Source organism: Taudactylus pleione, unplaced genomic scaffold (genome assembly GCF_031769625.1).
Source record: "Taudactylus pleione unplaced genomic scaffold, aTauple2 ptg000129l, whole genome shotgun sequence".
NCBI classification, from domain to species: Eukaryota; Metazoa; Chordata; class Amphibia; order Anura; family Myobatrachidae; genus Taudactylus; species Taudactylus pleione.
The window spans coordinates 18,494,925-18,513,205 of record NW_028284531.1 but is presented as its reverse complement, the minus strand read 5'-3'; the positions used below and the strand labels follow the sequence as shown (position 1 = coordinate 18,513,205).

The 18,281-nt window shown below is 41.9% G+C and overlaps 1 protein-coding gene across 1 annotated transcript in view; it reads left to right on the top strand.

Moving 5' to 3' along the window:
• The window catches only part of SEMA4B (semaphorin 4B), a 273,822-nt gene that overhangs the window by 176,511 nt on the left and 79,030 nt on the right, over nucleotides 1–18,281 (top strand). The window lies entirely within an intron of this gene.

Here is an 18,281-nt window from a genome sequence, read left to right as displayed (position 1 = left end):
AGAAACCATACATAAGCTGTAAATAAACGTTTCACAAAGTTTTAATCGATCTAAATATTAAGGTCTATGCTGTAAGTAAAATCGCAAAAAAGTTTAATCAATTTTCTAATGTTCAAAAAGGTAGTTCCAGGCCAATTTATTCACTGCTGTCAGTTTAGAAGCAAAATGTAAGATTATAAGGAAATATCTTTTTCCTATGAATCGTACAATAACTCCACCTTCATGTAACAACTCTTGCCCTAATGTTTCAGCTTGTCTACCGTGCGTAGACTGTTTTCCTGATCCAGGCAGCTCTGTTAACTGTAAACCTGAGGACACAGGGGCATTTGTGGTCATTGAACCTGACTCCTAAAGACATGATATGTGATCTAACCACATACACCTTGGGATAAATGACAGGTCTCTGAGTTTTCCAGTTGGGCCAAGTGAAAATGTAACTGGGGCTCCGTGCAGTACTGGCACTGTACATATATGTAGATTTGATCTTCCAGGCAGTATAGTGTGCTGAATTGACCACTCCATACAAATAAAACTCTCTCTACTTAACTCAGCATCAACAGTGCAAATAATAAAAGAATCCATGAGAAGGGGTCAACTGTGCAGCCACACTTCCATTACCCATTATCTGATAGTAGTGATATTATACAAGACTTTGAGCAGTTACAACCTATAACCCTTTTGTAAGGAGGGTATTCAATTAGACTGCGAAAACCCGTGATGACGTCATTTTCGCCTGTTTCACTTATCCCCATATTCAATTACAAAGACTTTTCACAGGTGCAAAAAGTCTGTTAAAAAACGGGGATAAGTTTTCACCATGTAATACATGGCGAAAAAAAGTGCAGAATTGGGGTTTAGGGGTGGAGGCTTAAAAAAATAGCCTGCAGCCTTTAGAATGACCCCTTAATTTAATCTATGTAAAAAAAAAAAAATTCCATAGGACACCCAAAAAAAAAAGTACTTTCATTTTGGGGGGTGAAAAAAAATGTTGGGGGACACAATTAAAAACTAGCAAAATAGACTTGGGCGGGGGTCCCCAAGTATGTGGCAGGTGTTTTCTTTGCGGGTAGTTGAGTCAGGTGCATTTTTTTTGAAGAATTTGAAAAAATAACTTTAGGGACTTAAAAATATGCTTGCACCCATTTCATGTACCCCAAATTTGATGGGCATAGTTATTAAAAAAAAAAATATATATATATATATATATATATATATATATGATAAATGCTATTCTTCACCTCTTCTTCACAGATGCATATATGCACCTGCCGCGGCTATTTAAAAACCCTGATACCTTCAGCAGCCCAAATTGGGGGTACCCATAGTGATCTAATGTCATAATGATCCCTCATGTCAGACCATCTTTAGGGGGGGCTAGGATGATTTCCCGAAAATTCCCACGACTTTTCGGTACTTAACTTTCCGGCGGGTCCCGATTTCGCCGGATCCTAATTGAATACAGAGTTAAAGCGGGCACCCGCCCGATACTTTATCCCAGAAAAAAACGGCGATGATGGCGAAAAGTCCGAGGTCGGACTTTTCACCTCAAATTGAATATGACTATGGAGGGTATTCAATTACATAATCGCTGCTTTTTCTGGGATAAAGTATCTGGCGCGTGCCCGCTTTATCCCAGTATTCAATTAGGATCCTGCGAAAACGGGACCCAGCGGAAAGGTTAGTATCGAAAAGTCCATTATATTTTCGGGAAATCTTCCTGTCACCCCCCTAAAGATGTCCTGAAATGGGGGATCACTATGGGTACCCTCGATTTGGGCTGCTGAAGGTAGTCGGTGTTTTTAATAGCCGCGGCAGGTGCATAAATGCGACTTTAGAAGAAGGCATGAAGAATAGCACTTAGGGTTTTTTTGGGGGGAAAAAATAACTTGTCCCATCAAATTTGGGGTACATAAAAATGGGTGCAAGCATATTTTTAAGTACCTAAAGTCATTTTTTTTTAATTCTTCAAAAATGCACCTGCCGCTACCACCCGCATTCTAGAAAACACCTGCCGCATACTTGGGAACCCCCCCCCTGAATCAATTGCGCTAGTTTAACACTTTGTTTCCCAATATTTTTTTTTTCCCAAAATACATTTTTTTGGGGTGTCCAGAGGATTTTTTTTTTTATTTTTACACAGATTACTTGTATAGGACACTCCCAGGGCTGCAGGCTATTTTTTTTTTTGGCCTGGTCCCCTAAACTCCAATTCTGCACTTTTTTTGCCATTACAAAACTTATCCCCGTTTAAAGACTTTTCGCACCTCCGAAAAGTCTTTGTAATTGAATATAGGGATAAGTGAAACAGGTGAAAATGACGTCATCGGCGATAAATTATCGCCAATAATGGCTTTTTCGCAGCCTAATTGGATACCCCCCTAAGTCATACTTTAGCTTCAACATGTTTTTTTGTTGTTTTTTTTGGGGGGGAGAGAGGAAGCCTGCTCCCATTATATATTTTCCATAACAGAGAATGCATGTCCTATACTAAATATTTGATGGTGTCATCCCTACAGAGTGCATGTATACAGGTTGAGTCTCCCATATCCAAATATTCCGAAATATGGAATATTCCGAAATACGGAAAATTTTTAGCATGACTGAGAAAGTGAAACCTTTGCTATCTGATGGTTCAATGTACACAAACTTTGTTTAAAGCACAAAATTATTAAAATACAGTATAAAATAACCTCCAGGCTGTGTGTATAGGGCGTATATGAAACATAAATGAATTTCATGTATGTACAAAAACTTTTTTTGATGCACAAGATTATTAAAAATATTGTATCAAATTACCTGCAGCCTGTGTGAATAAGGTGTATATAACACATAACTGCATTCTGTGTATATATTTGGGTCCCATTCCTAAGATATTTCATTATGGTATGCAATTATTCCAAAATACGGAATATTCTGTTATCCAAAATACCCCTGGTCCCAAGCATTTTGGATATGGGAGACTCAACCTGTATACATTTGTGCAATGCCTAATTGTTCTTGTTCTACAGTATTCTAAATTGAAGGCATAACAAATAACTGAAAACGTGTCACCAAATGTATTAAGGTTTTTAATGTTTTATCTAAAAATACCTTTTTGCATTTGTAATAAAAATGATATCACTCCCTGTTTGTTATCCAGAGACTAAATACCTGACCTCTCCCCCAGATTGTCTGCAGACGCTCTCTAGCCTCCTTGCCACACATCTCCAACCATAATTTCTACTACAAAATGACTCATATCCCCTAAAAGTGTTTTGTATAACATGTCTGGCTCCTCCTGAGCTGTATACATCTGTATCTATGATTATGATGAATATGTGTTTGAATCCTGGTGTCATGTTTTTTAGTCTAACATATCTTAAAATGAAATTTTCTTATGTTTCAAGTAAAACAAAGTATATATAACACGTCCCATTACAAACAAGGACAAGGAGCATTTTTGTTGTGTTGTCACATTTCTCTGCAAATGGATCTTATCAAATTATTGATGACAAAAATATGAAAAAAGAAGGGTGTGTACTGTTTTTATTGCATTTTATGGTTTGTGATTAATCTTGTAATATTATTTTGTAACATTTATTTAGTAACAAATTTCAAGACTCATCTTCAAGCTCAAATAAACACACGTTTGTAACCCACACACATTAGAGTATTATACCGTTGGTAGCCCAGAGGTCTGGGATGAAAAACAACAGTCTGTGTATCAGCCATCTCAGCTGCAGAAAATAAGAGACATGAGTCAAACTAGACATGTGGGTCAGACAAGGTTAAGTGAACAATAAAGACTAATCATCTACATGTCTGGTAGTACCCCAGGTGTGAGCAGCAAGTCGCTCTCTATTCAGCACTATTACGATTTGGGGAAAGATTTATGTATTGATGAGTAGTTCTATATCTAGGCTCTATTGTAACAATATATTCTGTCTGTCATTTTATTAATGTGCCTGGATTACAGTACCATATATAATATTTGTTTTTCTTAGAAATTAGTACTGTATTCATGCTTAGATACATAATATGTTACTGTAATCTGAAGGCAGCCACATTGTGGACTTGCAAGTGGTATAATGCGAGACAACAGATGATTGTCAATGGGGTCTATTTAATAAACTTAGAAAAGGTGTTTCCCGTATTTTAGCTGAGAAAGCCATATTGTTGTTTAACTGTAGTTCATTTCTCAATTCGGCTCCTGCAGCCCCCGTTGGTGTTAACCACATAACGGACGTGGTCGCACGGGGTGCAAACGCAGCCAACTGTGCTTCAGCTGACAAGGTGCGACTGCACCACCCCGCTGAGATTTGAAGAGGAAATCCATTCTATACATGTGCAGAATGGATCTCCTCTGACTCCCCGGATTCTCCTGCGGGAACGGCAATTTTTGACTGGTTTTGCTGGAAAAAAAGTCAGTTAAGTGGTTAATGAGGGCTGTTCATAGATAAATGAGAGAAGCCATCTCTGGATGGTGTTGTGTAATTTTTTGCCTGCTGAAGTGGAGAAATGCAGGGACGAGACATTCTCTTCCTGCTCCATAATCCAGCACTCCCCGGCTCTCCAATCGCTGTTTGACGCCACCATCTCAGAGTCCCTGAAACGGCGCATGCACTGTAGCGTACAAACAGATTCAGCCAATCTCCTGGCCAGGAAAGCCCTCTATCAGTTATCACATATACTGTCCTGTCATATGCTTTTATACAAGTATGATGAAAACAATGCAAAAACATGCTGTAATTAGCTACAAATGTAAGTTTAGTTTGTTTACTTATATCTGGTAAAAGAGTGTGTTATGGCACATTTCTCTTGCCAATTTATGCAGAGGTTTCCCACATTGTAGTTTTGCCAAACCGTATGATGTTTGTCATCACCATCGTGATAATTACCTAGGTAAAGAATACAGATAATGCAGCTGCTGTTTGCAAACTGTACACATACTGCCATGAAAAAGGCCGATTGTTTACACGCGGTTCTGACAAATGTAGCAGGAAATGTCAGTATGATGCCTCAGTAACTGCTGCTGTGGATCTCTGTTATCTGGAGTCAGTCTGTATATCAGCATCCATCATTGACAGGCGAGCTGGCTTACTTCAAGAGCAAACTAACAACAATCAAGTAAAGAGGACAAGTACATGAGGATTGTGTGATTAAGTTTTACATATTTTAATGTCATAAAAATAAAGATTATACATTTTATTCAAAAATTTATTTATTTCAAATTTACTGTCCTGTTCATCAACATTTGGAAACCTATTTTCTTTAGTTATTCGCTAGTCCAGTCTGTATCTTATATAGCACCTCCATAAAATATATTTAGAATTTAATATGATTTTTCTCTTCATTATTTTCCTTTTAGATAAGAGTGGACAATTTTGTAAAATAAGTTGGTTTGCGTCGGGGCCCTTTATATTAATATTTCAAGGGTCATATACAGTATATGTATTGTATTTCAAACGCACACACTTTTCAAAACAATCACTGCGTGGATTAAAGGCCAAAAATGTTACCAGCCAATTGTTTAATAGAAAATAAAAGCAGTTAAACATTACCATGACCTTTGCTTTATGTTTAGGTGTCTGAGCAAGAGCTCACATTGTACCGTGATTCTAACAGATCATGTGAGGGGTAGTGTCACGTGTTTCTGCCGTGTCACTCTTTATATTCTTAGTGGACAATCAGTGATACAATATAGATGGCAGCACATTATTGCATTAAGTCTACTAGACCACCAACAAGATCCCACTTTGGAAATTCACCATTAGCAAATGTCTATGAGCGTAATTCAGTTCTTAGTCATATGCGGTTGCACACATCACCAAGAATTAAGGTAGCCCAACATTACTAATTTTCCTATGTACCTTTATCTGTTGCAACGTGACTAGCTGCAAAGTGCCTTCACCCAACCGTTATGCTATCACTAGTAATTGCTTTTTATAGGCATTCAATACGGAACCCCCTTCACTAACTACTACAGGATACTATACATTATGGTGGTGATAGCAATAATTTGGCAATGGAGACACCTCAACTAAGCAGAGAGAATCCCTATCTTATTTTATTCTTAAAAAAAATTAAAAATCCGCATGCACGAATGCTAATCTGTGCTATGCAAATAACACTGGGCCAATACTAAACCACCAGCCATTGGAACGCAAGTCAGTTTTGTGGAAGGACCCTTCATGATTTTGTACTCCGGTACACAACTACAGACGACCAAGTTGTATGTAACCGGATGGTAACAGGGCATTCTCATGGAACAGCGTGCTATTCAGAGTTATGTATACGCAGAGATTTGTCTGTTTTCAGACCGATTTCTTGCACCAGGGCTAGGGTGGCTCTATCTGCACACTGAGAATGATGATGGCTATGTACTCAAACATATGGATAGGGGTGGTGCAGTTGCAAAAATACTTACAGATGAATAGCCGTAATTAGATTTATGCACACAATGCGGTTATAATTACAGCTGACTTACGTTTAACTTTGCATGAGCACCTATGTTATGATAGTTACTCTGTCTGCTTTTACTCCAAGGGCAGGTTGGTTCAAGGAGCAGGGTGGCATCTGCACCCCAAGCCTGTACCATTTTAAGGATTTGGGGTTTCATGGAGGTGGCTTGTGACCAAGAGGCAGGCAGAGGATGCCTCCTGGCTGCTTTGTTTGTGCTATAATACATTCTGAGTGGCCAGGCAGCATTCTCTGACTGCCAGCCACCTGTCACATCCGTGCATGCAGTCACATGACTGTTACAGCCTGAGTCAGGGTATGACAGAAGCCTGTCATTCCCAGCTTCTAGAATGCCAATGGTGGATGGTGCAAACCATCCACCAATCACAGTAGTGGGAGATAAAATAAATGAAATTATCATTCCCAACATTTTATTTGTGCTAAAAATCAAATATTTAAAAGGACAATGCTTTTGCTTGCCATGTTTTGCTTGTCAAAGCATTGCCCTTTTAAATATTGGGCATAAATACGTCCAGAAGTGCCGGATTGCTTTGTAAATAAATCCCATGATCAGGATCAGAACTCCCCCCATCCCTCCTTATCCCAGTCCAATTTTTATCACAAATAAAATGTTGGTTCTGATGATTTAATTTATTTTACCAATATGAGGTGATCACATTTTTCTCAGATAGTGTATATGTAGTAGTTTTTGTTTTTAAGCAAAAAGTCCTGTTTGAGCGCTTAAACAAATCACTTTCCGGACATTCCTGCTTTCCAGCTCGGGGGTTGCGAGTAGAAATGTCAGTGCTGGCGCATATGCGCGCCTGAACGGAGCCACAATTGAATTGCTCCATCGGGCGCCATCTAGTGGCCACCGGCGTAACACACTTGAATCCCTGACAGAATTTTCATATTTTGGCCTCTATTTACCACCACAATGGCTTTGAAATGAAACAAACAAGATGTGCTTTAACTGCAGACTTTCAGATTTAATTTGAGGGTAATTACATCCAAATCAGGTGAACGGTGTAGGAATTACAACTGTTTCTATATGTGCCTCCCACTTCTTAAGGGGTCAAAAGTAATGGGACAAACTAAACAATCCTAAATCTAACTTTCACTTTTTAATACTTTGTTGCAAATCCTTTGCAGGCAATTACAGCCTGAAGTCTGGAACGCATAGACATCATCAGACGCTGGGTTTCATCCCTGGTGATGCTCTGCCAGGCCTCTACTGCAAATGTCTTCAGTTCCTGCTTGTTCTTGGGGCATTTTCCCTTAAGTTTTGTCTTCATCAAGTGAAATGCATACTCAATCAGATTCAGGTCAGGGGATTGACTTGGCCATTGCATAACATTCCACTTTTTATCCTTAAAAAACTCTTTGGTTGCTTTTGCAGTATGCTTCGGGTCATTGTCCATCTGCACTGTGAAGCGCCATCCAATGAGTTCTGAAGCATTTGACTGAATATGAGCATATAATATTGCCCGAAACACTTCAGAATTCATTCTGCTGCTTTTGTCAGCAGTCACATCATCAATAAATACAAGGGAACCAGTTCCATTGGCAGCCATACATGCCCACGCCATGACACTACCACCACCATGCTTCACTGATGAGGTGGTATGTTTTGGATCATGAGCAGTTCCTTTCCTTGTCCGTACTCTTCTCTTCCCATCACTCTGGTACAAGTTGATCTTTGTCTCATCTGTCCATAGGATGTTGTCCCAGAACTGTAATGGCTTTTTTAGATGTTGTTTGGCAAACTCTAATCTGGTCTTCCTGTTTTTGTGGCTCACCAATGGTTTACATCTTGTGGTGAACCCTCTATATTCACTCTTGTGAAGTCTTCTCTTGATTGTTGACTTTGACACATATACACCTACCTCCTGGAGAGTGTTCTTGATTTGGCCAACTGTTGTGAAGGGGTTTTTCTTCACCAGGGAAATAATTCTTCTGTCATCCACCACAGTTGTTTTCCGTGGTCTTCCGGGTCTTTTGGTGTTGCTGAGCTCTCCGGTGCGTTCTTTCTTTTTAAGAATGTTTCAAACAGTTGATTTGGCCACACCTAATGTTTTTGCTATCTCTCTGATGGGTTTGTTTTGATTTTTCAGCCTAATGATGGCTTTCTTCACTGATAGTGACAGCTCTTTGGATCTCATATTGAGAGTCGACATCAACTGATTCCAAATGCAAATGTCACACCTAGAATCAACTCCAGACCTTTTACCTGCTTAATTGATAATGAAATAACGAGGGAATAGCCCACACCTGTCCATGAAATAGCTTTTGAGTTGATAGTCCCATTACTTTTGGCCCCTTAAAAAGTGGGAGGCACATATTGAAACAGTTGTAATTCCTACACCGTTCACCTGATTTGGATGTAATTACCCTCAAATTAAATTTGAAAGTCTGCAGTTAAAGCACATCTTATTTGTTTCATTTCAAAACCATTGTGGTGGTGAATAGAGGCCAAAATCTGAAAATTCTGTCAATGTCCCAATATTTATGGACCTGACTGTGTGTGTGTGTGTGTGTGTGTGTGTGTGTGTGTGTGTGTGTGTGTGTGTGTGTGTATATATATATATATATATATATACACACACACACACACACACACACACACACACTGTAGATTAAAACTGGATTTTTGTACTTACTGTTAAATTTCCTTCTTCCGGTTTCTGGGGGAAACTGGAGCACTGAATATGGTATGTGGTGTGAGCAGGCCCGGTGCAAGGTTTTTAGGCGCCCTAGGCGAAGCTTCTCATTACCTCCCCTAATACACTCTTTCAATCCATTTACCTAAGACCATATTTACATGTTTACCAAAGTCTATGACATATCCTGTCTGTAAATGTGTTACACTTTGTTGTAGAACCAGAGCAACCAATATGCCCAATCACCTTTGCCCCCATCAACACCATTTCCCAATTCACCCCCCACTCAGCATCCATTAACTTCCCCCATCCAGCAGTGCACCTACTAACCAATTCCTCTCCAGGAATCCATTAATCAATCCACCCTCCTAGCACCCGTTAACGTCCCAGCACCATTCATTCATTTATCCATTCACCAGCTCCTGTTAATCCATTAGCACCATAACCAGCACCTGGTAACCCATTCCCTTCCAGAAACCATTAATCATTTCACCCACTCTGCACTCATTAACCCATTCCTCTCTAAGGATAGGATGTACTAACATTGTGCGGTACATTCTGTCAGATATCGCATCCCTACTGATCGCATACTAACATATGCGATCAGTACCACAAAGGACAGCTCTTCTGATAAGAGCTGTCCATTGTGATCAGCACTGAGCCATGGACTTCCGGGTTTATGACCCGGGAGTCCATTTGCGCATGCGCAGAGTGACGCGGTGGCCGCAGGGCATGCTGGGAGGGATCCAATCGGATCCCTAATACCAGTGCGATTCGGTAGAAGCCCATAGGCTTCTATAGTGTAACGCCAGCAAAAGCTGGAGTTAACTTCCAAGTCGGAGCCCTGGCGGCCACCCAATAGTACATATGGAAAATGCGGTAAAACCTCGAAAACAGAGTTTTTATCGCATTTTCCATTTAGTACATTCCGCCCAAAGAATCCATTTATTAATTCCTCTTACAGCACCCATTAACATTAGTTTACACTGTCAGCGCCCCTTAACCTCCCCCCACTACACCTATTAATCCATTCAGCTATTATTAACGCCACCCAGCACCTATTAATTCATTCACTCTCAGCACATATTAACCTCCCCCACCACCTATTCATTTATTCACCTCAGCACCTACTAATACATTAATTCTCAGTGCCCATTATCCCCCTCACCCAGCACCTATTAATCCATTCACCCCAGCACTCAGCATCGGTGTGTATACACTGACAACGGCACCGGAACTCGCAGCCGTCGCGGCTTGTACTTGCGCTAGACTTGCACATTTTTGCTAGAGCTGTGAGTCCCAGGTACCGGCATATAGCCGCACTTATTGGTGGGTGCAATATGTTAATGGAGATCAGAGATCCTGGACACAAGCCTGTCTCTGTGGTGGCTGGTCCCTCAGGATGCTTGCCCCACTGCGGAGACATAAGCCCGTAGCAAGGGTTGCCATCCTGCAGCCCAGAAGCCTGTCCCATGGATCCCAACAGGGCATCACAGACAGGATATAAATAAACAAAAAATTCTGTCAGGCACTACAGCCTGACATAGGGGGAATTACATTCAACGTGACGGACGTGATGTGCCATTATAGAATGGCACATTTTGCTCGCCAGCATAGCAAGTTTTCCAGGAAAACTTGGATTGGCACTACCCTATATAGTGGATATGTGTGCAAACGGGCATCGTGCTGAATTAAATTGAGCCAGATACAGTGCCTGGCTCCTTCTGGTACTTGATAAAACTGTCATTTTAGGCTGCAGGGGTATGGAGAGGGAGGAGCCATGGTTTAAATGGTTCAGTTTTCTTAAAGTGCCAGGCTCCTCACACCATTTACCAGACCACAGTTTTTAGCATCCCTCATTGGTGAAAAAGAAATGAGTACAACATAATGCTGCTGTAAACATTTATAACTCCCAGTGGAATAACTGTTAACAGTATGATAGTGAATGTAAGTGAAGAGCCTGAATGCAGGTACAGCATTCTTGTCTGGTTATTCTGTCTGCAGGCTTTTTGTCCAATCTAACATCAGTTAGTACTTAGTAGTACAATATTTTTTACCATTTTAGTTACTGTGTGTAACATTAACAGAAAGATTGCTAAATATACACAGCTATAGTTGTTCTTCAACATGAATCAGTTTAATAAAAGCAGAATATTACATTTTATATGGTTTCACTATGGCACCAGCAATTATTTGTTGCATAATTTGAAATTACTGTGTTCATTTTATTTATATATACTGTATATATTTTTAATAGTACCAACAGAAACCAGTATACTGTTATATCTCAATAATATGAGGCATGAAAGTAACATTGTCATCTTAGAAACATTTAATTGAAAAGACGTTCCATAGCTAGTGTGACATTCCTCACATATCTGATACATTAGCTTTAGACATTGTTTCAAAGTTGTAAATCTACAGAGCAAGTGGGGAAAGTACTTAGTAAAGAAAAATATATTAAAATGTACCATAATCCTGAATAAAAAGGAAATTCACACCCTATTTCTAGCCTGGATTGGGTACAGGATGCCAGCATTCGGGATCCCAGTGGTATGAATCCCGACGCCGACATCCCGACAGGGTTAGAATACCGACACTTTATTGGTCGGTATCCTAACCCATCTCTCTCCCTACCCTAACTCTCCCTCCCCGGTGCTTAACCCTAACCTCCCCTTCCAGTGGCAAAGGCAGGACTTCTAGAGGGGGGTTTCCAAATGCTTAATTTTAGAGCGAGTGTGGCCAGCCAATGAAGAGGGCATAATTATCACTTAACCAGCATATACAGGACCAGCAATTACAGTAAGCCATTAAATGCGGCAGTAGAGCCATCCTGCCTGAGATTAATGTTTTTATTTCAGATGTGGGCACCATTCCAGAGCATTGGAGCTAGTCCGGGCAGAAGAACCTAGCACTGCCCTGGACATATATGTACATATTGGATTTTTCATGCACTGGATAGTGTATTATTATATGGTATTAATAATTAACACTATTGATGGTCTATAGCAGTGCTCACCTAACCGTGCATGTTTTCCAGATTTCCTAGTTTGTGCACAGGTGTATTTATTACTGGTGGACACAAAAGATTCCAAGGTTGTGCTAATTATATCATTTGTGATACTGAGAAGAACAATAAAATTCTATATTACTATTTCTATAGTGGACATGGTGTGGCCTGGGGGAGGAGGGGTTTCCAGGCAACCATTTGCCTATGCCCCCCCATAGTGCCTAAACCTAACCTCCCCCTCCCCGCACCCTAAACCTCCCCCCTTAGTGCCTAACCCTTCCCCAACACACTACTTACCTTCGGGTTATCAGCGGTCGGGAACAAGTGTCAAAATTCTGGCGTTGGCATTCTGACTGCCAGAATCACAGCGGTCGGGATATAGACCGCAATCCTTCTAGCACATACTAAACAATATGGTTCCTTTTACTGTGTTTAGGTGCAACATTTACTCTAAACCAGGGGGTACCATAAAACCCGGACTGTTAGGGTGCCTTGAGGACTGAGGAGCTCATTCAGACCTGCTCGCTAGATGCGTTCGCTCGCACCCAGTGTATGCAAATTCGGCACACATCCAGCAAGGCAGGCGATCGCACGGCAAGGCATAAGTATGCCCACTATGTCTTGGCGTGCAATCACTTTGAGTATGCAGACGCCCACCAGCCTGTTATAAGATGCCCACTTGCACACGCCATCTCCAGGAAGTGCATGAAACCCTCGGTACATCGAGGACCATCAGATGTGATTGCAGCGCTTGAGGTTGACTATACCCTGCCGCAAGCACTGCGATTGCTTCAGTGTAAAATGCAACCAGGTGACTTGTACAATGACGCTGCCTGTTAATTATGCACGCCTCTGAAACGCCATTAACACACTCAGGCACACCTGGTTCGCACCTCCACTCCCCCGTTGTTAATGGCCAGCCCCTGTCAACACCCACAAACGGCTTCTCTTGTCACTCACTCTACTGGGCTGTCTATGCGCAGCGAGCGAACGCTTTCCGATCTCTCGCACTGGTTCGCGCATGCGCATTGCGATGCATGCGCAGAGTGCGATAATCGGCCAGCTATGAGCAAAAGCATCCTAGTGAGCGGGTTTGAATCAGATCCATAATGCCAAGTTGTCAGTGCAGCCTTTTTATTGGATTGTCATTATTATCATAATTTTTCTTTGCCTCTCTGATATCATTACAACAAAGAGTGATCCTTAAGCTGCAGTTTTGCAGATCCCCTCACAAATCTTTTGTGATTTTAGTGTTTGAATATGTATTTTTAGCAGGGAGGATAAGGACAGCTGGAAAAACAACCAGGAATAAGTCTTTCCTTTATACTTTGCAGCTATGCGGTCAACCTACATTGAAGCCACATGTAACCTCTGCAAAGCTAAGAAAACCATTGGGTTCACATTTAGCACAGATAATAAAGTCCATGGTACATGTGGTATATAGCGTTAAATTACATTGATCATAATTATTGGTCTTCATTGGTTTTCATCTTTCAGGGTCACACTACGACACCACTAAATGTGATTCACATGGTGAGGTTAGGGCAATGTAGATCTCGTCACACTGCATGTTTCAGCTACACTACTGCACAGCAAGTTATACAGTATGTATTGCAACATCTTACAATTATTATAAGGATGTTTTCTAACTTCGGATGCTGTTATTTTATTGTCTTGTATCACTTTCTTTGGAATGAAAGAAAAAAATAAAAATAACTAAGAAACTACCTGATATAAATAACAATCACAAAAATTTTCATAAAAGAAAAAGGCATTAAGTTGTATAAGGGCATGTACAAACCAATGAATTAATCTGGGGTCACAAAATGTTTTAAAGGAGACTTTGCTGTAGGACATGTTAATAAAAATTAAAATTGTCATGGACACTGCACATGTGCAATAGGACTCCCAGGTCATAAATCAGAAGTCAGCACGTCGCTGGGACAGCTCTACATCGGCAGAGCTGTCCCAGCAGGTAAGTAGTCATGCATTAAAGGGCCCATACATGCGAAAAGGGGGCGGGATGTATAGAAACGTATTTGCTATACCTGATGCATCCCATCCTCACTCTGCAGCTCATTGACAGGAATCACCACAACTCTGTGTCTCATCCTGCCCCTCTTTCTCTGACAGGACAAATCACACACAGCTGTATCATTCCATCCCTCTCTTCACAAACAACCACACGGGGTCTCCAATTAGCCGTGCTAAATTACCGCTGCTAATTACCTTACCCGGGGCTATCCAATTAGCCCCGAAGTCGACCTGATGCTGGCACTTATCGGGGGGGTTTTTTCGGGACGTGATGTGTCCCGAAAAGAAATCCATGATAATTGCCGTTTTTTCACCTGAAAAAAGGCAAAAACACATAGGTCCGCGAGCTTATCGCAGCACCTATGTGTTTTCGGGAGAACTATTCTATTATTTCTACCAGAATAATAGGATAGGGTGGAAAAAACATCTGCGAAAAATCTGAGAAAAATACCAGTTTTTCACAGGATCAATTAGCGACGGAACAATGGGCCTGATTCAGAGCCGGACGCTCTGACAAGAGCGCTCGCTCTGAATTAGGGCCCTCCTACCTAAAATTGGAGCGGCCTCCTGGCCGCTCGCATAGCTGTGGGTTACCACCCACAGCTTATGCAAGCGGCCAAAAAGATGGTCGCAATGGTCAAGACCATCGCGACCATCGGGCTTGCGACGAGACCCTGCGGTAGGGTCTCGCTGCCGCAAGCCCAGTATTGCTTTTGGCTCTATCAGAGCCAAAAGCACTCCCACTGACATCACTAGTGATGTCAGTGGGGCCCGACCCAGACGGTAGGCATTCCCATGGGAACGCCTCCGTCTGGGCAGCAACGCCCCGGCACGCCCACCAAAGGGAGCGTGCTGTCACTCACCATTGACAGCACGCCCCCTTTGGTGTGAGACCAATAGCGACGGCTGGCCGTCGCTATGCGGGTCTCGCGCATGCGCACGACGGAGCTCCCTCTGTCGTGCGCATGCGCACTAGGGCACCATCGACCCGCTTGCGAGCGCTCAGCGCTCGCTAGCGGGTCTGAATCAGGTCCAATGTTCGGGGCAAATTGGATACCGCTCACAGAGAGCATTGTATCACTCCACCTACTGTCACAGTGAAGTGTTAATTACTTTTGTAGTTACCAGCACACAATTCAATAACTGATGGGTATGGTCTATTTTTAAAAATTGGGAGCAAAGCATTATGTAATGAGTGTAAATGGTCATGTTGGAGAGTCTGAAGCAGTGATAGACAATTTAATGCATTTCCTGCACTTTAACCTTCATAAGGACGGCACAGTAACCTTATTCTCAGTAATACTATAAAACAATACTTTTAATCAAAGTAACAGACACTTATCTGTAATAACATCAGCAAGTGATGGCTCAGAGAGATGTATACAGCTGTAAGCCCGCCTGTTGCTAATCAATAGTCTGAAGCCTTTTAAAGGGCAGTGAATAGATCCTTTCACACATTGAAACAACTAATTATTATAATAATAAAAACTTGCTGTCAACTATCTACTGTAGTAATTTATGCAAAATGACAAATATTCAAATAAATTTGCCTGGAGTGCTACTACAGCTGACTGCATATGCACGGCCGCCATTGCCGGGGGACCCTTTTCCGGCTAATTATGTGAAGCAAGGGCGTTTCTAGAGAGGAGGGGGCCTGTGTTCAGTCTCCGACTGAGCTGTGCGTGGCCAGCGCCGGAGTTATAGACTCTGGGCACTAGAGTGTGCCCAGAGTCTATAGTGTATGCACAGGGCACCGGGAAAATGGCCGCGGCGGCCAGTTTCCCTGTACTGCACATGTGCAAACGACAGGAAAATGGCCGCCGCGGCCATTTTCCAGTCGTTTTACAGCGCCGGACCCCCACGCTGACGTGAAACTCCGGAGAGGTAAGTAATATTATGGGTGCAGGGTGTGCGGTGCGGGGCCCCCCTGGACCCAGGGGCCTGTGTTCCCCGCACACCCTGCACCCATTACAGATACGCCCCTGATGTGAAGTATAGCATATAGCCTTCAACAGGCTAACGCCATCTACAGATGGCGTTGGTTGCAGGGGCCAATCTCCGGAATGCCTTGCATTCCGGAAGTTGGTAAATCTGGCAGCATCGCATCCTCTATAGAAACCTTTTGGGGCTGCAGCTGCCAGCAGGAACGGAGGAATTGCAGCATGGAGGTGATACTAAATATTTGTGGTTACCCCCCCAAAAAATGGGTGTTTTTTATTAATGTGTTAAGAATCATTAGGAATGCAACCATGATCTTTTTGTACTAATAGAATTATACAAGAAAGATGCCAGTGAGTATGTGGGACACTGGGATTACTTTTTTGGGGTTTTTTTTTTTCCAAGCAACCAACTTCTGAATGGAATGTATAGCCCCCTCCCGCACTCTCTATGGCAGGACAAGCTAAGAATGTTATGCTGTACAGCTGTTGGGTAGTTAACCATTGCCCTAAACTCACTGCAAATTAAGGATATGAAAAACACTGTTGTCTGTAATAAAAATTATATAATATGTTTATAGCATTGACTATAGTTAAGTAGATAGAAAAAAAAGTGCATATTTTGAAATCTGCCAATCACTTATACGTGACTAAGCATAATAAAGAAGAAACGGTTGGGTGTTTTCTACACACACATAGTGTACTGTTCCTATACAGACTTGGATGAAAATCTATCTAAAACCTGTTTGTTCAGGCTGTAGATTTTAGACAGGTTCAAACAGGCAGCCTGAAAGCTTCACTCTCCTCTAGCCTCATGATATTGTGACCACAGTAGAATAAACCTGCATAATGATGGTTGTGTCCCAGTTCATGTTACCTCTTACAAGTAGTGAGCTGCTGCTACACCTGAGATTAAGATAAAGGGACTGATACAGAGGTGGACGCTACTCTCGTTGCTGCTGAAGATTTGAGAAGATATGCAAATGTCGCAGGCGCCGTCTTTTGTACAGAGATGCCCACCGCTGGTGTGCAAAGACACAGCATCAAACGAACATCGGTTGCACCATCGAACCTCTGAGTAACCCTCTGGTTGCTCAGAAAGTCCATCGCAACTAAGCCACTGTGACCAGTGAAACGGCGACACACCCCGGGATGGTAGCGGCATGCCTACGTTTTAGTCACCACTTCCCCATTACCTCCCCAAACGGGCACTGTCTGTAATCCCTCTGTGTCCTAATCCACACACCCTCTGTCACAAGACCATCGTGGCACAAGCACAGTGCGAATCTGATGCATGCGCAAACTTTAAAAAAAAATACCACTGGTGACCGAAATCGACACTTTGTTCACCTCTGAATAAGGCCCAAAGTCACTAGTTGTACTGTGATCAGATAGTTGATATTATACTCAGTAACCAATGATGCTAGGGCAGTCATATAACATGTAATCAGAGCCCTAGGCAAGATACTGTGTAAGCCCCCCTATTACCCCCACCCTCACCCCCCAATTCCTTTTTCTAATAAAAATGAATGAAAGAATAAATTAAAAAAAAACATCTAAAAGTAGGTTGGGGTAATCGAGGCCCCTCAGTGCAGGAGGCTGGGATGCATAGTCCAGCTCTGTATGTGGATTTCACATGTGTACAGATCTAACTAGCCGATCTGGCAGTCCTGCTTCCAACTCTTTTCACCTAGTTTCCATAAAATTATAAATCTGGTAAAAAATAAAATGAAATCCACCTTTCACATCAAATCTATTTAAATGAACAAAAGTTTTAATACTTTATATTAGGGATGTGCAGGCTCGGTTCTACTCGGTTCCGTTCGGTTATAATGACTTCCTCTTGGCTTAACCAGGTTTCACCCTATGAAATACCGCTGCAAACTGCTTTACATGTCCAGTTGTTTATCATTCAGACAAGCACAGTAAAATAATTTGCTCATGGTGCATTCAAAAAAAGCACATGACATTAGCAAACTACCCTGGGAGCCGAGCAGGAATCATATCATTGATCACAGAGCCTTTAGCCTTTTGCTGTTCAGACGAACAGCTGTAGAAACCACTGGCAACCGCAAATCGCTGGAAAAATTTTTATTCAGTCCATATTACCGAGTGGGGAAAAATGGGATCATTGCACTCTGAAAGTTAAATCATGTGGGAAGCATGGCTGAAGGGTGAGTTATTATAAATGCAATTCATAGT